The sequence below is a fragment of the Orcinus orca genome, unplaced genomic scaffold, assembly GCF_937001465.1.
Source record: "Orcinus orca unplaced genomic scaffold, mOrcOrc1.1 scaffold_61, whole genome shotgun sequence".
Lineage (NCBI taxonomy): Eukaryota > Metazoa > Chordata > Mammalia > Artiodactyla > Delphinidae > Orcinus > Orcinus orca.
In genome coordinates, this window is record NW_026044106.1 from 1,218,209 (window position 1) to 1,243,705 (window position 25,497).

Sequence of the window (25,497 nt, forward strand, 5' to 3'; positions counted from 1 at the left end):
GGTCAATTCGTCTTCCTGATTGGAAATTAGAGTGACATGTGCCTGTCTGAACACCTAGGACTTGTCTCTCATTGTTCCTCATCCTTCCGCTTCATCCTCTGGACAAATTCCAAACTGTACGCAACAGGATGTTGACAGTGCTGACATCTCCAAGTGGGGAGACTGTTAGTAAAGACGCTGGAGGGGTGAACCCGAGCACCAGGAGATGAGGAGATGAGATGCCTTTTCCAAACTCTTCCCGATCAGACGGTATACCATCCTCTGGGTGTGACAGACATGTTTTAGCAGTAGGAAGAGTCCCATTCATGTAAGGAGAACACCAGGGCTTTTTCAAAATCAGTGTCTGCCCGAAACCCAAACTGGGGAATTTTTTAAGCTACGGCTACACATATGTTCATTAAGGGCCTTGGGAAGTAGGCAGAGTCCAAACTTTAGATGATTGAAGTCTTCAGGGTCAGAAGAACTCACCACCAGCTTCCCTTAGGTTACACTTTAACTGTCATTGATAGATGACAATGACAATAAAAATATCTATTCTTTTCCAGATTATTTCCCCTTATAGGTTATTGCAAAATGTTGAGTGTAGTTCCCTGTGCTATACAGTAGTTCCTTGTTGATGATCTATTTTATACATAGCAGTGTGTATGTGTTAATCCCAAACTGTTAATTTATCCCTCCTCCCACCTTTCCCCTTTGGTAATAATAAATTATAAGATTTTATCCTTCTCAGAAATGGGGGAGCTGAAAGAGAGGTATCATTTTCAATGGAAAAGCATTTAAAACAAGATTGAAGCTTTAACCAAGATTATTAGATGTACCTCCTTGGAAAGAAATCACTTCGTTTCTCTAATATTGACCTGACAAATAAGACAAACCTTTTCACTGAACTTGCTTATAATAAAGTGATGGAAATATCAAATGGAAGTGTTAGAAACATCTTATTTTACCCGAGCCTTATACACTGTTCTATGTTAACTACAGTTTGGCTCACACATCTGTTCATTGAGGTTACAATAGTCTCAATTTCTGTTACTGATCCTCCAGAGTGGACCCCAACAAGTGTCCCCCTGCCCAGTGTCATTGGGGCCAACAGATCGAGACTGAGTTTGGTTCACAAGCAAAGGAAACTTTATATTTTGATCAGAGAATGGAGAGGTGAGAGCATGCACTACCCCGTGGGCTGTGGGCTGGGCTGTTGTGTAGAGATCCTGTCAGAGTCAGTGGGAGGGAGGGGGCGGAGCTCTCGAGGGCCGGGTTGGCTGCAGCTCAGGCTCTATATCGCGGAGTCTGCACTGGGCCCCAGGAGCTGAGGTGTCGTCCCAGCCATTCTGCACTAGGAAATCTGGTCTGAAGTGCCGGGTGTGGAACCTCTGCATGCGGGACCCTAGGAGCACATGAAATTAGACAAAGCACAAAGGATAAAAAAGGTTAGACTTGACTTTATTGCCCAGATTCTATTTTTATCTCCCAGGGATTTTTAATGGGCTTTGCTGGGGACAAACCCCTCCTCTGCCTTTTGTCCCGTTCCTCATTCTTGGAGTGCTGAGGGTGCAGACCCTTCTTCTGTAACTGCTGAGTGCTGAGTTGGGAGCCCTCATACCCGGAGGCGAGGGTCAGAGCTTCTCCCCAACAGCCTCCAGGTGACGTTGATTGTCCCCAGGCCCCCTGCCTCCCTGCTCGTCCACCTGAGCACCAGCATTGGAAGTGTTATAGATTCTAATGACCTTTAAGGGTCCAGGAAAGAGATGTGCAGAGACGCTGTGGGGGCCGGTTTCACCCCGCCCCACATTTGTTCGGCCACCTTAGGCTGACCGTTTCTGCCAGCCTAGATGATCTGACCAGTAGTCTGTGCTTTCTTCAATTAGGCCCCTGAATTAACGTACAAACAGCACCAGGTGTCAGAGCCCTGCCTGCTCAACTCCCAGACAGTCCAGGGTCAGTGGTGATCAAGGACCATGATGGCCACTGAGTCAACAGCCTTTTGAAGTAAACAGGAGTCCAGCTGGTCTTATTGGCCACCATCATCACGGTGTCTGTAGGCTTTTCTATGGTGACAGTGTGATATACGGTTCCCCCGCCAAGACTATTAGCTCCCCTCTGGGTGCAGTAAGTCCTGCAAGCAGTAGTCTACTCTTTTGGGACACACTCTTGTTGTTTTATGAGAGAAACTCCAGGTCAAGTGATGTTCACACGAGTCGTCATGGTGCCCTGTTGCCCCCGGTTATCTCTCTGGATGTTGGAGTTGGAGGGCCTCCTCACTCGAGGTTGGTGTGCCCACGGAGCGAACCCTGCAACTTCAGGGCATGGTTGGTGGTTAGGATCACCACGTGGGGTCCTTTTCCCTTAGGAGGGAGGTGGCCTTTTGGGCTGCTGATTTCCAGGTTTTTAGATACCGCCAGTATCTTGGCCAGATGTGGCAGTGGGCCAAGCCCCTTGGTGCCCGTAGTTTATCCTACCTGTATGGCATTCTTGCATTGTTCCATTTCAAGTGGTCCCAGTTTTTGCACTAATTCTCCGATGGCGATTCACCTTTCACCGGGAATGTAAAGGTCAAAGGGTTTAGCTAAATTAGGGAGTTCCAGGGCAAGGGTCTGAATTGACTGCTCTTTCCATTCTTGAAAGGCCACTTCTGGATTCTATTCAAAAGGATCATCATCTTTTCCTTTCAGTGTTTCATATAGAGGCCCAGCTAGTAGACTGTAGTTAGGGATCCAGAAGCAGCAAACCCTGGCCTCCCCAGGAACCCCTAAGCTGTCTTCTAGTTTTAGAAAGGGGTAAGGCTGAAAATGGTTTCTTCCCTTTCCTGGGATGGGCTTCTCCGACCTTCTGTGAGAACGAAGCCCAGGCAGGTCACGGCAGTCTGTGATATTTGAGCTTTTTCTTGGACAACTTCTATCCTTTATTGGCTTGGTAGTTCAGAGGCCTCCTTAGTAGGGCTGGCGATCAGAATGTCGTCTGCGTACTGAAGGAGGGTTTCCTTTTCCAGAGGTAGAACTTTTAGGTCTTTAGCTAAGCTTTCCCCAAAGATGGTGTGGGAATTTTTGCACCCTTGGGGCAAGACGGCCCGGAAGTATTGTTTTAGTTGTATGTTGAGTCCTGCCACTCACAAGCCAAAATTTCTTGTGACTCTGGGACTAATGGAATACAAAAGAAGGCATCATTGAAGACTAATACAGAATACCATGTCCTGGTGGTTGGTAGAATGACCAGCAGGGTGTAGGAATTAGGAGCAGCTGGAGGTATATCCTCGGTGGCTTCACTGACTGTCCTGACATCCTTTACCAGGTGCCCAGCAGCCCATGGGGCTCTCGTGGTCAGACCAATCCCAGAATATGGAGCTCACCTGGGCAGGTACCCCACCCCCACCCCAGCCCACGGGGCTCTCGTGGTCAGGCCCCTCCCAGGATACAGAGTTACCCTTGCAGGTACCGTGGCAGGGCTGGGCACACAGGAACCGTGCACATAGCCCTCATTGCAGAGCACCCCCAGCTCACCTGTCGCTCAGAGCTGACACAGAGCACCTCAGAGCAGGACTTGAACTAACAAACAGCAGCTGCGACAGGTCTGTGACCCTGGGCATCACTCTGTGCGGCCTCCCTCCACCTGGTCTTCCAGAGACTTCCACTGCACCCGGGGCACCAGGCCTCTGTCTCCAACCACCACCCACCCCTCCTCCCCTGACTCCTGGGTTCCTCTCATTAGGAGAGGGTTTTCTTGAAGTTGTCTCCCACTCATGGGCCAGATAAAATGATTAGAAAACAAGCCAAAGCTGCAGCCCCTTGTCTATCCTGACTCTCAGGAGCCCACACCTGTTCCTTGGACCTGGCCGGTTCAGCAAGTTCCATTTTCTGCAACTGTGAGCCCCTGAGGGGTGATGATTGGCTGACCTGGGCAGCCTTACCGTGCCGGCCAGCCCTCCCCAGGTGTGCCTGGGTTGAGATCAATATAAATACCACTCCAGGCAGCAAGAGGCCCTGCAGCCGTGCCTGATGCCATTTTCTCTGCCCTGTCAGCAGTCTCGGGGCTGGGCTGGTGGGAGGGAGTGAGAGGCCACGGCTTTGTGGGTGGCCCAGTGTGAGTGGGGCTCTGCTGGACTTTCTGCAGCAGTTGCCAGGCTGCCACCTGCTAAAGAAGAGGATGTGTCACCCATACCTGCTGCTGGAATTTCTCCCTGGGCAGAGGTGAGGAAGGAAAAAAGCAGTGGGGGCAGGGACAGGACGGGTATCTCAGGCAGGGAAATGGAAATCTTCCAGAAGAGCACCCAGGGCCAGGACCATCCTGGCTGGCCTGCAGGCACCAAGCTGGCCGGTATGCTGTCACTCGTGTGGCTCTATGGCCCTTCCTCTAGGCTTTCAAGTCCTTGTATATATTCAGGTGTTTTACCTGGGACGGGTGGGAATAGTTCAGCAGCAACTGGCCTGGGGCTCAGCTCACGTTTACTCACAGATGCCTCGGCACGGTGCCCCAGCTTTGCAATGAGGACGCTTGTTACATGGGGGCTGCTGGCTGAATGGGAGACGATTCCCCACCACTGACCAACTTCAGAATTGTTTACAACTGGAGCAAGTGCCCTGATACGGTTTTCCTCTGTGGAACTGGTGGGTTCTGTGTTTTTTTTCTCTTTTTCGTTTTTGGTTCAAGGTAGATTTTATTCCTCTTTTTTGTATTTACAGATATAAGCATGGAAATAATTTATTCATATAAATACATGTATGTGAAGGGAATAATTGTTTTTTCTGTTTTATTTTTTAAATTTTATTTCTTTTTAATTTTGAATTTTATTTTATATTTTTATACAGCAGGTTCTTATTGGTTATCTATTTTATACATATAAATGTATACATGCCAATCCCAGTCTCTCAACTCCTCCCACCACCAACCCCCCCAACAGCTTTCCCCCCTTGTTGTCCATACGTTTGTTGTCTACATCTGTTGCTCTATTTATGCCTTGCAAAATGGTTAATCTGTACAGTTTTTCTAGGTTCCACATATATGCATGAATATACAAGATTTGTTTTTCTCTTTCTGACTTACTTCACTCTGTATGACACTCTCTAGATCCATCGACGTCTCTACAAATGACCTAATTTCATTCCTTTTCATGGCTTAGTAATATTCCATTTTATATATGTACCACAGCTTTATGCATTCGTCTGTCTGTGGGTATTTAGGTTGCTTCCATTACCTCGATATTGTAAAGAGTGATACAATGAACATTGCGGTGAATGTCTCTTTTTGATTTATGGTTTTGTCTGGGTATATGTCCAGAACTGGGATTGCTGTATCATATGGTAATTCTACTGTTAGTTTCTTAAGAAAGTCCATATTGTTCTCCATAGTGACTGTATCAATTTATATTCCCAACAATAGTGGAAGAGGGTTCCTTTTCTCCACATATTTCCAGCATTTTTTGTTTGTAGATTTTCTGATGATGCACATTCTACCAGGTGTGAGGTGATACCTCATTGTTGAGTCCATTTTGTTGAGCAAGGGGTAGGTCTTGTCTATTACATATTTAGCTTATGGAATGGTTTCTGTGCTAATTTCAAACTCTGCTTTTATGCAGCACCACAACTCACCTTCCCCCTTAAGCAAGCGTAAGTTGGTTTTCTAAACATGAGACCCTGTTCTGTTTTGTAATTCAGTTCATGTGTAACCAAGTTCACATTCCATGTATTAGTGATACCTTATGATGTTTCTCTTTCTGTGTGACTTTTTTCACTTAGAATCACCGTGCCTCAATCCACTCATTATGCTGGTACGGGCCTGGTGACATAGTTTTCATTGCTGAGAGGTATTCTGTTGTACGTAAGTACCGCAACTTCTTTATCCATTATTTGCTCTCTGGCATATTTAACTGGTGCTGAAGAAGAGGTTCCTGTAAAAGAGCCATCCCAAATTTTGGGGTGGCTGTGTCTTTTTGATTTTAATTTCCCTAAGCTATAGGACCATAAGTGGAAGTGCCCTAGGCTCGGTTGCTTTTTTATATTCAGGAAAAAACGCATACGCCCTTTGTGGTCAAGTGCATCATTGTCGACGTTCTGCCTCTTTTCCTATGCTTTAAATGCAATTCCAGTCTACCTCCTGAAATCGGTTGCCTGCAATTCTGCCCCGCTTTCAAGTCCTCTTGGCAGCCTTACTTCAGTATATTTTTGGATGATAGCTGTCATTTATAACTCTGCAGTTTGTGAATTACAGTGCCCCTGACCTCCTTTCTTCAACTCGCTTTCTTGTGAGCTGGCCGCAACACCGCAGGATTGCTTCAGGCCCTAATCTGGTTCCGGCACGGCATGCTGCCCCTTTGGTTAATTCCTCTTCCTGGTGGGAAATGACAGTTAAATTTGCCAGTCCAGACACCTCCATCTAGTCTCTCATTGGTTCTCCCTATTCCTGTTCATCTTCCGCAGAAATTGCAAACTGTGCCAAACAGGAGGTTAAAGGCACTGACTCTCCAAGTCGGGAGAGTGTTAGTAAAGAGTCTGGAATGTTGTACCCGAGTACCAGGGGACGAGAACTGAGACATATTGGAACACGTCTCCCGATCACACTGTTGATCATATTCTGGGTTCCACATGCATGATTTAGCTGAAGGAAGAATCCCTTAAACCTGGAGAGTTGAGACCCGTGGAATGGGTACCATGCAATATGACTTCAAAGGGTCTTCATTTGCTCACCGAACCTCTCCAATCCTATCACTGCTGCGTTTATGCCCCTGTACACACGCTTGATTCTCTTTCGGAGACAGAGCGATCCATAGCTTTTAAGATACTTACTAGTCAGGTACATTCTTAGGTGTTTAATATGGGGTGTTGAGTCCATTTCGTTGAGCAAGGAGTAGCTCTTGTCTATTCCATATTTGGCTTAAGGAACTTTATCTGTGCTCATTTCAATCTCTGGTTTTATGCAGCACCCCAACTCACCTTTCCCCTTAAGCAAGCATAAGTTGGTTTTCTAAATTTGAGACCCTCTTCTGATTTGTAATCCAGTTCCTGTGTAGCCAAGTTTACATTCCGTGTATTAGTGATATCTTACGATGTTTCTTTTTCTGTGTGACTTATTTCAGTTAGAATCATCATACCTGAATCCACTCATTATGCTGCTACGGGCCTGATGACATAGATTTCATTGCTGAGTGATATTGCGTTGTACGTAAGTACCACAACTTCTTTATCCATTTTTCACTTTCTGCGATATTGAACTTGTACCGTAAACGAGGTTCTTGTAAACAGAGCCGTACCAAACTTTGGGGTGGCTGTGTCTTTTTGATTTTAATTTCCCTAAGCTGTAGGACCATAAGTGGAAGTGCCCTAGGCTCTGTTGCTTTGTTTTTTAGATGTTTCAGGAAACACCATACACTTCTGCCGAGTGGCTGTTGGCAATTTACATCCCACCCATCAGCATAACAAGGCTCCCAGTTCTCCATGGCCTGTCCTGCCTTTCTGGATTTTACACTTTTTTCAGATGGCCCTTTTGACCGGGGGGAAGTGAGACTTCATTGTAGTGCAGATTTCCTTTGCAAGCTTGCTTGGTTGGCCAAAAAGGGCGTATGCGTTTTTTCCTGAATATATTCAGGAAAAAACGCATACGCCCTTTTTGGCCAAGTGCATGATTGTCGACGTTCTGCCTCTTTTCCTATGCTTTAAATGCAATTCCAGTCTACCTCCTGAAATCGGTTTCCTGCAATTCTGCCCCACTTTCAAGTCCTCTTGGCAACCTTACCTCAGTATATTTTTGGACGATAGCTGTCATATAACTCTGCAGGTTTGTGAATTACAGTGCCCCTGAGCTCCTTTCTTCAACTCGCTTTCTTGTGAGCTGCCCGCAGCACCGCAGGATTGCTTCAGGCCCTAATCTGGTTCCGGCACGGGATGCTGAGCCTTTGGTTAATTCCTCTTCCTGGTGGGAAATGAGAGTTAAATTTGCCCGTCCAGACACCTCCAGCTAATCTCTCATTGGTCCTCCCTATTCCTGTTCATCTTCTGCAGAAATTGCAAACTTGGCCAAACAGGAGGTTAAAGGCACTGACTCTCCAAGTCGGGAGAGTGTTAGTAAAGCGTCTGGAATGTTGCACCCGAGTACCAGGGGACGAATACTGAGACATATTTGAACACATCTCCCGATCACACGGTTGATCATACTTTGGGTTCCACATGCGTGTTTTAGCTGAAGGAAGAATCCCTTAAACCTGGAGAGTTGAGACCCGTCGAATAGGTACCATGCAATATGACTTCAAAGGGTCTTCATTTGCTCACCGAACCTCTCCAATCCTATCACTGCTGCGTTTATGCCCTTGTACACACGCTTGATTCTCTTTCAGAGACATAGCAATCCATAGGTTTTAAGATACTTACTAGTCAGGTACATATTTAGGCGTTTAATATGGGGTGTTGAGTCCATCTCGTTGAGCAATTAGTAGCTCTTGTCTATTACATATTTGGCTTAAGGAACTTTATCTGTGCTCATTTCAATCTCTGGTTTTATGCAGCACCCCAACTCACCTTTCCCCTTAAGCAAGCATAAGTTGGTTTTCTAAATTTGAGACCTTATTCTGTTTTGTAACTCTGTACCTGTGTAGCAAGTTTACATTCCGTGTATTAGTGATATCTTATGATGTTTCTTTTTCTGTGTGACTTATTTCAGTTAGAATCATCATACCTGAATCCACTCATTATGCTGCTACGGGCCTGATGACATAGATTTCATTGCTGAGTGATATTGCATTGTACGTAAGTACCACAACTGCTTTATCCATTTTTCACTTTCTGCGATATTGAACTTGTACCGTAAACGAGGTTCTTGTAAACATAGCCGTCCCAAACTTTGGGGTGGCTGTGTCTTTTTGATTTTAATTTCCCTAAGCTATAGGACCATAAGTGGAAGTGCCCTAGGCTCTGTTGCTTTGTTTTTTAGATGTTTCAGGAAACACCATACACTTCTCCTGAGTGGCTGTTGGCAATTTACATCCCACCCATCAGCATAAAAAGGCTCCCAGTTCTCCATTGCCTGTCCTGCCTTTCTGGATTTTACACTTTTTTCAGATGGCCCTTTTGAGTGGGGGGAAGTGAGACTTCATTGTAGTGCAGATTTCCTTTGCAAGCTTGCTTGGTTGGCCAAAAAGCGCGTATTCGTTTTTTTCCTGAATATATTCAGGAAAAAACGCATACACCCTTTTTGGCCAAGTGCATCATTGTCGACGTTCTGCCTCTTTTCCTATGCTTTAAATGCAATTCCTGTCTACCTCCTGAAATAGGTTTCCTGCACATCTGTCTTGCTTTCAATGCCTCTTCATAGCCTTACCTCAATATAGTTTTTTAAAATAGTTGGCCTTTATAACTCTGCACGTTTTTGAATTGCAGTGGCCCTTAGCTCCATTTTTCAGCTCATATTTTTGTGATCTTGCCTCATAACCACAGGATTCCTTCCGGCCCTATTCTTCTTCTGGGGCACCTTGCTGTGCCTTTGGTTTATTCTTCTTACTGATGTGAAATTAGAGTGACATGTGCCCATTGAAACCGCTACAGCTTGTTTCTCACTGGTTCCCCCTATTCCCATTCATCCTCCGCACTAACTGCAGACTGTGCGATGCCAGAACTTAAAGGCATTGACTCTCCATGGGGGGATGTTGTTAGTAAAGTGGCTGGAATGTCGATCTGGAGCCCCAGGAGAGGAAAACTGAGGTGCGTTTTAGAAACCTTTCCCGATCATATGGTATACCAGTCGCTGAGTTTCCCAAGCATGGTTTAGCTGTAGGAAGATTCCCTTCAACCTGGATTGTTGGGACCCTTGGAATGAGTAGCATGAAGTATTGCATTAAACTTTTGGCAGCTGCTCACCAAAACTCACCAATCCTCTCAGCCCCAAGTGTCCAGCCTTATGTGTTATCCAGCTGTGGGTTTATATGTGGTCAATCCAGGTTGCATCACAGCCCCTGAGCAAATTTTGTAAGAATTTTTCTCTCTTTCATTGTTTCTGCATTTTGTTTTTAAAATTTATTTCTATAATGGGGTTTAGCTCATTTTCACTGCTGTGTTTGTGCCACTCTGCACACACTTGATTCCCTTATGGAGATATATCAATACATGGATTTTAAGATTCTTATTACTCAGATATATTTCTCTGCAGTTTATAAGGTGTGTTGAGGCCAGTTCATTGAGCAAGGTGTAGATCTTGTCTAATATCTATATGGTTTATTAAACGGTATCTGTGCTAATTTCAAACTCTGGTTTTATGCATCACCCCACCTCTCCTTTCCCCTTAAGCTGACATAAGTGTGTTTTCTAAATGTGAGACACTGTTCTGTTCTGTAATTCATTTCTTGTGCAGCCATATTTACCCTCCCTCTATAAGTGATATCTTATGATATGTTTCTTTTTCTGTTTGACTTATTTCAAGTAGTATTATCGGACCTAAATCCACTCTTTATCCTTCTACTAGCCTTATTACATTGATTTCATGGTGAAGAGATATTCCATTGTACATAAGTACCACATCTTCTTTATCCATTGTTCTCTTTCCTGGGATATTTAAGGTGTACTGAAGTTGAGGTTCTTGTAAACAGAGTAGCCCTAAACTGTGGTGTGCTTGTGTCTTGTTGATTTTTAGACTTCCCTAGATATATTCCCACGATTGGAAGTGTCCTATGCTCTGTAGCTCTGTTTTTTAGATGATTTAGGAACCACCATACACTTTTCCAGAGTGGCTCTCGGCAGTTCACACACTGCCCATCAACGTATAAAGGCTCCCTGTTCTCCATGGCCTGTCCTGCATTTCTGGTTTTTACAATTTTTTAGGATGGCCCTTTTGACTGGTGGGAAATGAGACTTCTTTGTTGTGCACATTTGCATTGCTTGCTTGCTTCGTTGCCCATAAAGTGCGTATGCGTTTTTTCCTGGATATAATCAGGAAAAAAGCATATGCCCTTTTGGGCCAACTGCATCATTGTCGAAATTCTGCCGCTTTTCATGTGCTTTAAAGACGAGTCCAATCTATCTCTTGAAATCTGTTTCTTGCAATTCTGTCTTGCATTCAGATCCTCTTCTTTGCCTTACCTCAACATAGTTTTGGATGTTAGTTTTCATTTATAACTCTGCAGGTTTGTGAATTGCAGTGACCCTGAGCTCCATTTTTTAAGTTGCTTTTTTGTGAGCTGGCCTCAAACCCGCAGGATTGCTTCAGGCCCTATTTTGGCTCCGGCGAGGTGGGCTGAGCCTTTTTTCAATTCTTATTCTTAATGGGAAATTAGAGTGATATGTGCCCGTCCAAACCCCTACAACTATTCTCTCATTGGTTCCCCCTCTTCCCGTTCATCCTCCTCACAATTTGCAAAATGTGTGAAACAGAAGTTGAAATGTGCTGATTCTCCAAGTGGGGAGATTCTAAGTAACGTGGCTGGAATGGTGAACAGGAGCACCAGGAGAGGATAAATGAGCTGCATTTTAGACACATCTCCCGATCACATGGTGTACAGTCCTCTGGGTTTTCCATGCATGTTTTAGCTGTAGGAAGATCCCTTGAACCTGCAGATTTGGGACCCATTGAATGGGTACCAGGTAGTATTACTTTAAAGGGTGTGCATTTCCTCACCCAACCTCACATTTCTCTTAGTGCAAACAGTTTCCAGCCTTATGTCTCATCCTGCTGTGGGTCTAGATATGTTCAATCCATGTTGCATCACCGTCCCTGAGGAAAAGTTGTAAGAGGTTTTCTCTGTCTCTCTGTCGTTTATTTTTTTCAATTTATTACTATATTGGTTACAGCTGATTTTCAAAGCTCTGTTTCTTGCTGCTGTACATCCACTTGATTCACGTACAGAGAGACATCAGTAAATTCGTTTTCAGATTCTTACCAGTCGTATATATTCTTTTCCGGTGACTTGAGTGTGCTGAGTGCAGTTCTTTTAGCTACCGTGTAGGCCTTGTTGATTATCAGTTTGGTATTTGGAATGGTATCTTTGCTAATTTCAACCTCCTGGATGATGCCTCACCCCTCCCCACCTTTCCCGTTTAGCAGCCTTATGCGTGTTTCCTACATATTTGACTATGTTTTTGTTTTGTAATTTATTTCATGTGTAGCCATTTTGGATTCCACCTTTAAGTGATATCTTATGATATGTGTCTTTTTCTTTTTGAATTATGTCACTTAGAATGATCATACGTAACTCCTCTGGAGTTGTTACAACTGGCCATATTTCATTGATTTCCAGGCTGAATAATATTCCACTCTACCTAAGTACCACATCTCTATCCATTTTTTCTCTCCAGAGACATTTAAGTTATATCCTAGTCGAGGATCTTTTAAACAGAGAGGGGGTAAACATTGGGGTGCCTGTGTCCTCTCGATTTTTGTTTTTCCCAAGATATACGCCCATGAGTGCAAGTGCCCTATGTTCTGTAGCTCATTTTTTAGATGCTTTAGTAAACACAATACACTTCTCCAGAATGGCCGTTGGCAATATATATTTCCACTATAAGTCTCACAGGGCTCCCTCTTCTCCTTGCCCTGTCCTGCATTTCTGTTGTTTACGCTTTATGAGGATGGCTCTTCTGACTGATGCGAAGTGATATCTTTTGTAGTATTGACTTCCAGTGCCCACCTGTTTGCTTGGCTAAAAAAGTGTATGCCCTTTTCTTGAATATATACAGAAAAAAACGCATACACCCTTTTTGGCCAACTGCAATGTTGGCAATGTTCAGCTCCTTTTCTCGTGCTTAATGGCGAGTCCTTTCTACCTCCTCAGATCCCTTTCCTGCCATTCTCCCTTGCTTACAAGTCCTTTTCTCTGACTTTCCTCAAGACATTTTTCAGTGATGGATATTTTCAACTCTGCAGTTTCGTGAATTTTACTGCCCCTGAGTTCCATTGTTCAACTTGCGTTTATGGGAACTGGCCACAAAGCAGCGGGATTTCCTCAAGCCCTATACTGTTTCCATGGGCAACCCTAGCCTTTGGTCAATTCGTCTTCCTGATTGGAAATTAGAGTGACATGTGCCTGTCTGAACACCTAGGACTTGTCTCTCATTGTTCCTCATCCTTCCGCTTCATCCTCTGGACAAATTCCAAACTGTACGCAACAGGATGTTGACAGTGCTGACATCTCCAAGTGGGGAGACTGTTAGTAAAGACGCTGGAGGGGTGAACCCGAGCACCAGGAGATGAGGAGATGAGATGCCTTTTCCAAACTCTTCCCGATCAGACGGTATACCATCCTCTGGGTGTGACAGACATGTTTTAGCAGTAGGAAGAGTCCCATTCATGTAAGGAGAACACCAGGGCTTTTTCAAAATCAGTGTCTCCCCGAAACCCAAACTGGGGAATTTTTTAAGCTACGGCTACACATATGTTCATTAAGGGCCTTGGGAAGTAGGCAGAGTCCAAACTTTAGATGATTGAAGTCTTCAGGGTCAGAAGAACTCACCACCAGCTTCCCTTAGGTTACACTTTAACTGTCATTGATAGATGACAATGACAATAAAAATATCTATTCTTTTCCAGATTATTTCCCCTTATAGGTTATTGCAAAATGTTGAGTGTAGTTCCCTGTGCTATACAGTAGTTCCTTGTTGATGATCTATTTTATACATAGCAGTGTGTATGTGTTAATCCCAAACTGTTAATTTATCCCTCCTCCCACCTTTCCCCTTTGGTAATAATAAATTATAAGATTTTATACTTCTCAGAAATGGGGGAGCTGAAAGAGAGGTATCATCTTCAATGGAAAAGCATTTAAAACAAGATTGAAGCTTTAACCAAGATTATTAGATGTACATCCTTGGAAAGAAATCACTTCGTTTCTCTAATATTGACCTGACAAATAAGACAAACCTTTTCACTGAACTTGCTTATAATAAAGTGATGGAAATATCAAATGGAAGTGTTAGAAACATCTTATTTTACCCGAGCCTTATACACTGTTCTATGTTAACTACAGTTTGGCTCACACGTCTGTTCATTGAGGTTACAATAGTCTCAATTTCTGTTACTGATCCTCCAGAGTGGACCCCAACAAGTGTCCCCCTGCCCAGTGTCATTGGGGCCAACAGATCGAGACTGAGTTTGGTTCACAAGCAAAGGAAACTTTATATTTTGATCAGAGAATGGAGAGGTGAGAGCATGCACTACCCTGTGGGCTGTGGGCTGGGCTGTTGTGTAGAGATCCTGTCAGAGTCAGTGGGAGGGAGGGGGCGGAGCTCTCGAGGGCCGGGTTGGCTGCAGCTCAGGCTCTATATCGCGGAGTCTGCACTGGGCCCCAGGAGCTGAGGTGTCGTCCCAGCCATTCTGCACTAGGAAATCTGGTCTGAAGTGCCGGGTGTGGAACCTCTGCATGCGGGACCCTAGGAGCACATGAAATTAGACAAAGCACAAAGGATAAAAAAGGTGAGACTTGACTTTATTGCCCAGATTCTATTTTTATCTCCCAGGGATTTTTAATGGGCTTTGCTGGGGACAAACCCCTCCTCTGCCTTTTGTCCCGTTCCTCATTCTTGGAGTGCTGAGGGTGCAGACCCTTCTTCTGTAACTGCTGAGTGCTGAGTTGGGAGCCCTCATACCCGGAGGCGAGGGTCAGAGCTTCTCCCCAGCAGCCTCCAGGTGACGTTGATTGTCCCCAGGCCCCCTGCCTCCCTGCTCGTCCACCTGAGCACCAGCATTGGAAGTGTTATAGATTCTAATGACCTTTAAGGGTCCAGGAAAGAGATGTGCAGAGACGCTGTGGGGGCCGGTTTCACCCCGCCCCACATTTGTTCGGCCACCTTAGGCTGACCGTTTCTGCCAGCCTAGATGCTCTGACCAGTAGTCTGCGCTTTCTTCAATTAGGCCCCTGAATTAACGTACAAACAGCACCAGGTGTCAGAGCCCTGCCTGCTCAACTCCCAGACAGTCCAGGGTCAGTGGTGATCAAGGACCATGATGGCCACTGAGTCAACAGCCTTTAGAAGTAAACAGGAGTCCAGCTGGTCTTATTGGCCACCATCATCACGGTGTCTGTAGGCTTTTCTATGGTGACAGTGTGATATATGGTTCCCCCGCCAAGACTATTAGCTCCCCTCTGGGTGCAGTAAGTCCTGCAAGCAGTAGTCTACTCTTTTGGGACACACTCTTGTTGTTTTATGAGAGAAACTCCAGGTCAAGTGATGTTCACACGAGTCGTCATGGTGCCCTGTTGCCCCCGGTTATCTCTCTGGATGTTGGAGTTGGAGGGCCTCCTCACTCGAGGTTGGTGTGCCCACGGAGCGAACCCTGCAACTTCAGGGCATGGTTGGTGGTTAGGATCACCACGTGGGGTCCTTTTCCCTTAGGAGGGAGGTGGCCTTTTGGGCTGCTGATTTCCAGGTTTTTAGATACCGCCAGTATCTTGGCCAGATGTGGCAGTGGGCCAAGCCCCTTGGTGCCCGTAGTTTATCCTACCTGGATGGCATTCTTGCATTGTTCCATTTCAAGTGGTCCCAGTTTTTGCACTAATTCTCCGATGGCGATTCACCTTTCACCGGGAATGTAAAGGTCAAAGGGTTTAGCTAAATTAGGGAGTTCCAGGGCAAGGGTCTGAATTGACTGCTCTTTCCATTCTTGAAAGGCCACTTCTGGATTCTATTCAAAAGGATCATCATCTTTTCCTTTCAGTGTTTCATATAGAGGCCCAGCTAGTAGACTGTAGTTAGGGATTCAGAAGCAGCAAACCCTGGCCTCCCCAGGAACCCCTAAGCTGTCTTCTAGTTTTAGAAAGGGGTAAGGCTGAAAATGGTTTCTTCCCTTTCCTGGGATGGGCTTCTCCGACCTTCTGTGAGAACGAAGCCCAGGCAGGTCACCGCAGTCTGTGATATTTGAGCTTTTTCTTGGACAACTTCTATCCTTTATTGGCTTGGTAGTTCAGAGGCCTCCTTAGTAGGGCTGGCGATCAGAATGTCGTCTGCGTACTGAAGGAGGGTTTCCTTTTCCAGAGGTAGAACTTTTAGGTCTTTAGCTAAGCTTTCCCCAAAGATGGTGTGGGAATTTTTGCACCCTTGGGGCAAGACGGCCCGGAAGTATTGTTTTAGTTGTATGTTGAGTCCTGCCACTCACAAGCCAAAATTTCTTGTGACTCTGGGACTAATGGAATACAAAAGAAGGCATCATTGAAGACTAATACAGAATACCATGTCCTGGTGGTTGGTAGAATGACCAGCAGGGTGTAGGAATTAGGAGCAGCTGGAGGTATATCCTCGGTGGCTTCACTGACTGTCCTGACATCCTTTACCAGGTGCCCAGCAGCCCATGGGGCTCTCGTGGTCAGACCAATCCCAGAATATGGAGCTCACCTGGGCAGGTACCCCACCCCCACCCCAGCCCACGGGGCTCTCGTGGTCAGGCCCCTCCCAGGATACAGAGCTACCCTTGCAGGTACCGTGGCAGGGCTGGGCACACAGGAACCGTGCACATAGCCCTCATTGCAGAGCACCCCCAGCTCACCTGTCGCTCAGAGCTGACACAGAGCACCTCAGAGCAGGACTTGAACTAACAAACAGCAGCTGCGACAGGTCTGTGACCCTGGGCATCACTCTGTGCGGCCTCCCTCCACCTGGTCTTCCAGAGACTTCCACTGCACCCGGGGCACCAGGCCTCTGTCTCCAACCACCACCCACCCCTCCACTCCCTGACTCCTGGGTTCCTCTCATTAGGAGAGGGTTTTCTTGAAGTTGTCTCCCACTCATGGGCCAGATAAAATGATTAGAAAACAAGCCAAAGCTGCAGCCCCTTGTCTATCCTGACTCTCAGGAGCCCACACCTGTTCCTTGGACCTGGCCGGTTCAGCAAGTTCCATTTTCTGCAACTGTGAGCCCCTGAGGGGTGATGATTGGCTGACCTGGGCAGCCTTACCGTGCCGGCCAGCCCTCCCCAGGTGTGCCTGGGTTGAGATCAATATAAATACCACTCCAGGCAGCAAGAGGCCCTGCAGCCGTGCCTGATGCCATTTTCTCTGCCCTGTCAGCAGTCTCGGGGCTGGGCTGGTGGGAGGGAGTGAGAGGCCACGGCTTTGTGGGTGGCCCAGTGTGAGTGGGGCTCTGCTGGACTTTCTGCAGCAGTTGCCAGGCTGCCACCTGCTAAAGAAGAGGATGTGTCACCCATACCTGCTGCTGGAATTTCTCCCTGGGCAGAGGTGAGGAAGGAAAAAAGCAGTGGGGGCAGGGACAGGACGGGTATCTCAGGCAGGGAAATGGAAATCTTCCAGAAGAGCACCCAGGGCCAGGACCATCCTGGCTGGCCTGCAGGCACCAAGTCGGCTGATATGCTGTCACTCGTGTGGCTCTATGGCCCTTCCTCTAGGCTTTCAAGTCCTTGTATATATTCAGGTGTTTTACCTGGGACGGGTGGGAATAGTTCAGCAGCAACTGGCCTGGGGCTCAGCTCACGTTTACTCACAGATGCCTCGGCACGGTGCCCCAGCTTTGCAATGAGGACGCTTGTTACGTGGGGGCTGCTGGCTGAATGGGAGACGATTCCCCACCACTGACCAACTTCAGAATTGTTTACAACTGGAGCAAGTGCCCTGATACGGTTTTCCTCTGTGGAACTGGTGGGTTCTGTGTTTTTTTTCTCTTTTTCGTTTTTGGTTCAAGGTAGATTTTATTCCTCTTTTTTGTATTTACAGATATAAGCATGGAAATAATTTATTCATATAAATACATGTATGTGAAGGGAATAATTGTTTTTTCTGTTTTATTTTTTAAATTTTATTTCTTTTTAATTTTGAATTTTATTTTATATTTTTATACAGCAGGTTCTTATTGGTTATCTATTTTATACATATAAATGTATACATGCCAATCCCAGTCTCTCAACTCCTCCCACCACCAACCCCCCCAACAGCTTTCCCCCCTTGTTGTCCATACGTTTGTTGTCTACATCTGTTGCTCTATTTATGCCTTGCAAAGTGGTTAATCTGTACAGTTTTTCTAGGTTCCACATATATGCATGAATATACAAGATTTGTTTTTCTCTTTCTGACTTACTTCACTCTGTATGACACTCTCTAGATCCATCGACGTCTCTACAAATGACCTAATTTCATTCCTTTTCATGGCTTAGTAATATTCCATTTTATATATGTACCACAGCTTTATGCATTCGTCTGTCTGTGGGCATTTAGGTTGCTTCCATTACCTCGATATTGTAAAGAGTGATACAATGAACATTGCGGTGAATGTCTCTTTTTGATTTATGGTTTTGTCTGGGTATATGTCCAGAACTGGGATTGCTGTATCATATGGTAATTCTACTGTTAGTTTCTTAAGAAACTCCATATTGTTCTCCATAGTGACTGTATCAATTTATATTCCCAACAATAGTGGAAGAGGGTTCCTTTTATCCACACATTTCCAGCATTTTTTGTTTGTAGATTTTCTGATGATGCCCATTCTACCAGGTGTGAGGTGATACCTCATTGTTGAGTCCATTTTGTTGAGCAAGGGGTAGGTCTTGTCTATTACATATTTAGCTTATGGAACGGTATCTGTGCTAATTTCAAACTCTGCTTTTATGCAGCACCACAACTCACCTTCCCCCTTAAGCAAGCATAAGTTGGTTTTCTAAACATGAGACCCTGTTCTGTTTTGTAATTCAGTTCATGTGTAACCAAGTTCACATTCCATGTATTAGTGATACCTTATGATGTTCCACTTTCTGTGTGACTTTTTTCACTTAGAATCACCGTGCCTCAATCCACTCATTATGCTGGTACGGGCCTGGTGACATAGTTTTCATTGCTGAGAGGTATTCTGTTGTACATAAGTACCGCAACTTCTTTATCCATTATTTGCTCTCTGGCATATTTAACTGGTGCTGAAGAAGAGGTTCCTGTAAAAGAGCCATCCGAAATTTCGGGGTGGCTGTGTCTTTTTGATTTTAATTTCCCTAAGCTATAGGACCATAAGTGGAAGTGCCCTAGGCTCGGTTGCTTTGTTTTTTAGATGTTTCAGGAAACACCATACACTTCTCCCCAGTGGCTGTTGGCAATTTACATCCCGCCCATCAGCATAACAAGGCTCCCAGTTCTCCATGGCCTGTCCTGCCTTTCTGGATTTTACACTTTTTTCAGATGGCCCTTTTGACTGGGGGAAGTGAGACATCATTGTAGTGCAGATTTCCTTTGCAAGCTTGCTTGGTTGGCCAAAAAGGGCGTATGCGTTTTTTCCTGAATATATTCAGGAAAAAACGCATACGCCCTTTGTGGTCAAGTGCATCATTGTGGACGTTCTGCCTCTTTTCCTATGCTTTAAATGCAATTCCAGTCTACCTCCTGAAATTGGTTTCCTGCAATTCTGCCCCGCTTTCAAGTCCTCTTGGCAGCCTTACTTCAGAATATTTTTGGACGATAGTTGTCATTTATAACTCTGCAGGTTTGTGAATTACAGTGCCCCTGAGCTCCTTTCTTCAACTCGCTTTCTTGTGAGCTGGCCGCAATACCGCAGGATTGCTTCAGGCCCTAATCTGGTTCTGGCACGGCATGCTGAGCCTTTGGTTAATTCCTCTTCCTGGTGGGAAATGACAGTTAAATTTGCCAGTCCAGACACCTCCATCTAGTCTCTCATTGGTTCTCCCTATTCCTGTTCATCCTCCACAGAAATTGCAAACTGGGCCAAACAGGAGGTTAAAGGCACTGACTCTCCAAGTCGGGAGAGTGTTAGTAAAGAGTCTGGAATGTTGTTCCCGAGTACCAGGGGACGAGAACTGAGACATAGTGGAACACGTCTCCCGATCACACGGTTGATCATATTCTGGGTTCCACATGCGTGTTTTAGCTGAAGGAAGAATCCCTTAAACCTGGAGAGTTGAGACCCGTCGAATAGGTACCATGCAATATGACTTCAAAGGGTCTTCATTTGCTCACCGAACCTCTCCAATCCTATCACTGCTGCGTTTATGCCCCTGTACACACGCTTGATTCTCTTTCAGAGACATAGCAATCCATAGGTTTTAAGATACTTACTAGTCAGGTACATACTTATGCGTTTAATATGGGGTGTTGAGTCCATCTCGTTGAGCAATTAGTAGCTCTTGTCTATTACATATTTGGCTTAAGGAACTTTATCTGTGCTCATTTCAATCTCTGGTTTTATGCAGCACCCCAACTCACCTTTCCCCTTAAGCAAGCATAATTTGGTTTTCTAAATTTGAGACCCTGTTCTGTTTTGTAATCCAGTTCCTGTGTAGCCAAGTTTACATTCCGTGTATTAGTGATATCTTACGATGTTTCTTTTTCTGTGTGACTTATTTCAGTTAGAATCATCATACCTGAATCCACTCATTATGCTGCTACGGGCCTGATGACATAGATTTCATTGCTGAGTGATATTGCATTGTACGTAAGTACCACAACTGCTTTATCCATTTTTCACTTTCTGCGATATTGAACTTGTACCGTAAATGAGGTTCCTGTAAACAGAGCCGTCCCAAACTTTGGGGTGGCTGTGTCTTTTTTATTTTAATTTCCCTAAGCTATAGGACCATAAGTGGAAGTGCCCTAGGCTCTGTTGCTTTGTTTTTTAGATGTTGCAGGAAACACCATACACTTCTCCCCAGTGGCTGTTGGCAATTTACATCCCACCCATCAGCATAACAAGGCTCCCAGTTCTCCATGGCCTGTCCTGCCTTTCTGGATTTTACACTTTTTTCAGATGGCCCTTTTGACCGGGGGGAAGTGAGACTTCATTGTAGTGCAGATTTCCTTTGCAAGCTTGCTTGGTTGGCCAAAAAGGGCGTATGCGTTTTTTCCTGAATATATTTAGGAAAAAACGCATACGCCCTTTTTGGCCAAGTGCATCATTGAGGAGGTTCTGCCTCTTTTCCTATGCTTTAAATGCAATTCCAGTCTACCTCCTGAAATCGGTTTCCTGCAATTCTGCCCCGCTTTCAAGTCCTCTTGGCAGCCTTACTTCAGTATATTTTTGGACGATAGCTGTCATTTATAACTCTGCAGGTTTGTGAGATACAGTGCCCCTGAGCTCCTTTCTTCAACTCGCTTTCTTGTGAGCTGGCCGCAAGACCGCAGGATTGCTTCAGGCCCTAATCTGGTTCCGGCACGGCATGCTGAGCCTTTGGTTAATTCCTCTTCCTGGTGGGAAATGAGAGTTAAATTTGCCCGTCCAGACACCTCCAGCTAGTCTCTCATTGGTCCTCCCTATTCCTGTTCATCTTCCGCAGAAATTGCAAACGTGGCCAAACAGGAGGTTAAAGGCACTGACTCTCCAAGTCAGGAGAGTGTTAGTAAAGCATCTGGAATGTTGCACCTGAGTACCAGGGGACGGGAACTGAGACATATTTGAACACATCTCCCGATCACATGGTTGATCATACTCTCGGTTCCACATGCGTGTTTTAGCTGAAGGAAGAATCCCTTAAACCTGGACAGTTGACACCCGTCGAATAGGTACCATGCAATATGACTTCAAAGGGTCTTCATTTGCTCACCGAACCTCTCCAATCCTATCACTGCTGCGTTTATGCCACTGTACACACGCTTGATTCTCTTTCGGAGACATAGCAATCCATAGGTTTTAAGATACTTACTAGTCAGGTACATACTTAGGCGTTTAATATGGGGTGTTGAGTCCATTTTGTTGAACAAGGAGTAGCTCTTGTCTATTACATATTTGGCTTAAGGAACTTTATCTGTGCTCATTTCAATCTCTGGTTTTATGCAGCACCCCAACTCACCTTTCCGCTTAAGCAAGCATAAGTTGGTTTTCTAAATTTGAGACCTTATTCTGTTTTGTAACTCTGTTCCTGTGTAGCAAGTTTACATTCCGTGTATTTGTGATATCTTATGATGTTTCTTTTTCTGTGTGACTTATTTCAGTTAGAATCATCATACCTGAATCCACTCATTATGCTGCTACGGGCCTGATGACATAGATTTCATTGCTGAGTGATATTGCATTGTACGTAAGTACCACAACTTCTTTATCCATTTTGCACTTTCTGCGATATTGAACTTGCACCTTAAACGAGGTTCTTGTAAACATAGCCGTCCCAAACTTTGGGGTGGCTGTGTCTTTTTGATTTTAATTTCCCTAAGCTATAGGACCATAAGTGGAAGTGCCCTAGGCTCTGTTGCTTTGTTTTTTAGATGTTTCAGGAAACACCATACACTTCTCCCCAGTGGCTGTTGGAAATTTACATCCCACCCATCAGCATAACAAGGCTCCCAGTTCTCCATGGCCTGTCCTGCCTTTCTGGATTTTACACTTTTTTCAGATGGCCCTTTTGACCGGGGGGAAGTGAGACTTCATTGTAGTGCAGATTTCCTTTGCAAGCTTGCTTGGTTGGCCAAAAAGGGCGTATGCGTTTTTTCCTGAATATATTCAGGAAAAAACGCATACGCCCTTTTTGGCCAAGTGCATCATTGAGGAGGTTCTGCCTCTTTTCCTATGCTTTAAATGCAATTCCAGTCTACCTCCTGAAATCGGTTTCCTGCAATTCTGCCCCGCTTTCAAGTCCTCTTGGCAGCCTTACTTCAGTATATTTTTGGACGATAGCTGTCATTTATAACTCTGCAGGTTTGTGAATTACAGTGCCCCTGAGCTCCTTTCTTCAACTCGCTTTCTTGTGAGCTGGCCGCAACACCGCAGGATTGCTTCAGGCCCTAATCTGGTTCCGGCATGGGATGCTGAGCCTTTGGTTAATTCCTCTTCCTGGTGGGAAATGAGAGTTAAATTTGCCCGTCCAGACACCTCCAGCTAGTCTCTCATTGGTCCTCCCTATTCCTGTTCATCTTCCGCAGAAATTGCAAACGAGGCCAAACAGGAGGTTAAAGGCACTGACTCTCCAAGTCGGGAGAGTGTTAGTAAAGCATTTGGAATGTTGCACCCGAGTACCAGGGGACGGGAACTGAGACATATTTGAACACATCTCCCGATCACACGGTTGATCATCCTCTGGGTTCCACATGCGTGTTTTAGCTGAAGGAAGAATCCCTTAAACCTGGAGAGTTGAGACCCGTCGAATAGGTACCATGCAATATGACTTCAAAGGGTCTTCATTTGCTCACCGAACCTCTCCAATCCTATCACTGCTGCGTTTATGCCCCTGTACACACGCTTGATTCTCTTTCGGAGACATAGCAATCCATAGGTTTTAAGATACTTACTAGTCAGGTACATACTTATGCGTTTAATATGGGGTGTTGAGTCCATCTCGTTGAGCAATTAGTAGCTCTTGTCTATTACATATTTGGCTTAAGGAACTTTATCTGTGCTCATTTCAATCTCTGGTTTTATGCAGCACCCCAACTCACCTTTCCCCTTAAGCAAGCATAATTTGGTTTTCTAAATTTGAGACCCTGTTCTGTTTTGTAATCCAGTTCCTGTGTAGCCAAGTTTACATTCCGTGTATTAGTGATATCTTACGATGTTTCTTTTTCTGTGTGACTTATTTCAGTTAGAATCATCATACCTGAATCCACTCATTATGCTGCTACGGGCCTGATGACATAGATTTCATTGCTGAGTGATATTGCATTGTACGTAAGTACCACAACTGCTTTATCCATTTTTCACTTTCTGCGATATTGAACTTGTACCGTAAATGAGGTTCCTGTAAACAGAGCCGTCCCAAACTTTGGGGTGGCTGTGTCTTTTTTATTTTAATTTCCCTAAGCTATAGGACCATAAGTGGAAGTGCCCTAGGCTCTGTTGCTTTGTTTTTTAGATGTTGCAGGAAACACCATACACTTCTCCCCAGTGGCTGTTGGCAATTTACATCCCACCCATCAGCATAACAAGGCTCCCAGTTCTCCATGGCCTGTCCTGCCTTTCTGGATTTTACACTTTTTTCAGATGGCCCTTTTGACCGGGGGGAAGTGAGACTTCATTGTAGTGCAGATTTCCTTTGCAAGCTTGCTTGGTTGGCCAAAAAGGGCGTATGCGTTTTTTCCTGAATATATTTAGGAAAAAACGCATACGCCCTTTTTGGCCAAGTGCATCATTGAGGAGGTTCTGCCTCTTTTCCTATGCTTTAAATGCAATTCCAGTCTACCTCCTGAAATCGGTTTCCTGCAATTCTGCCCCGCTTTCAAGTCCTCTTGGCAGCCTTACTTCAGTATATTTTTGGACGATAGCTGTCATTTATAACTCTGCAGGTTTGTGAGATACAGTGCCCCTGAGCTCCTTTCTTCAACTCGCTTTCTTGTGAGCTGGCCGCAAGACCGCAGGATTGCTTCAGGCCCTAATCTGGTTCCGGCACGGCATGCTGAGCCTTTGGTTAATTCCTCTTCCTGGTGGGAAATGAGAGTTAAATTTGCCCGTCCAGACACCTCCAGCTAGTCTCTCATTGGTCCTCCCTATTCCTGTTCATCTTCCGCAGAAATTGCAAACGTGGCCAAACAGGAGGTTAAAGGCACTGACTCTCCAAGTTAGGAGAGTGTTAGTAAAGCATCTGGAATGTTGCACCCGAGTACCAGGGGACGGTAACTGAGACATATTTGAACACATCTCCCGATCACATGGTTGATCATACTCTGGGTTCCACATGCGTGTTTTAGCTGAAGGAAGAATCCCTTAAACCTGGACAGTTGAGACCCGTCGAATAGGTACCATGCAATATGACTTCAAAGGGTCTTCATTTGCTCACCGAACCTCTCCAATCCTATCACTGCTGCGTTTATGCCACTGTACACACGCTTGATTCTCTTTCGGAGACATAGCAATCCATAGGTTTTAAGATACTTACTAGTCAGGTACATACTTAGGCGTTTAATATGGGGTGTTGAGTCCATTTTGTTGAACAAGGAGTAGCTCTTGTCTATTACATATTTGGCTTAAGGAACTTTATCTGTGCTCATTTCAATCTCTGGTTTTATGCAGCACCCCAACTCACCTTTCCGCTTAAGCAAGCATAAGTTGGTTTTCTAAATTTGAGACCTTATTCTGTTTTGTAACTCTGTTCCTGTGTAGCAAGTTTACATTCCGTGTATTTGTGATATCTTATGATGTTTCTTTTTCTGTGTGACTTATTTCAGTTAGAATCATCATACCTGAATCCACTCATTATGCTGCTACGGGCCTGATGACATAGATTTCATTGCTGAGTGATATTGCATTGTACGTAAGTACCACAACTTCTTTATCCATTTTTCACTTTCTGCGATATTGAACTTGCACCTTAAACGAGGTTCTTGTAAACATAGCCGTCCCAAACTTTTGGGTGGCTGTGTCTTTTTGATTTTAATTTCCCTAAGCTATAGGACCATAAGTGGAAGTGCCCTAGGCTCTGTTGCTTTGTTTTTTAGATGTTTCAGGAAACACCATACACTTCTCCCGAGTGGCTGTTGGCAAATTACATCCCGCCCATCAGCATAACAACGCTCCCAGTTCTCCATGGCCTGTCCTGCCTTTCTGGATTTTACACTTTTTTCAGATGGCCCTTTTGACCTGGGCGAAGTGAGACTTCATTGTAGTGCAGATTTCCTTTGCAAGCTTGCTTGGTTGGCCAAAAAGGGCGTATGCGTTTTTTCCTGAATATATTCAGGAA

The 25,497-nt window shown here is 45.0% G+C and overlaps 1 long non-coding RNA gene across 2 annotated transcripts in view; it reads left to right on the forward strand.

Annotated features, from left to right (window-relative positions):
• Window positions 1–14,093, forward strand: part of LOC125963368 (uncharacterized) — a 441,676-nt gene extending 427,583 nt beyond the window's left edge. The window contains exon 3 of one of the 2 annotated variants that reach the window (XR_007475243.1): window positions 13,991–14,093. This is a non-coding gene — a long non-coding RNA (uncharacterized LOC125963368). Of the gene's footprint in view, window positions 1–1,044; window positions 1,148–13,990 lie in introns of those variants that run through there. The other variant, XR_007475242.1, reaches the window with a different exon arrangement.
• The last annotated feature ends 11,404 nt before the right edge of the window (window positions 14,094–25,497 follow it).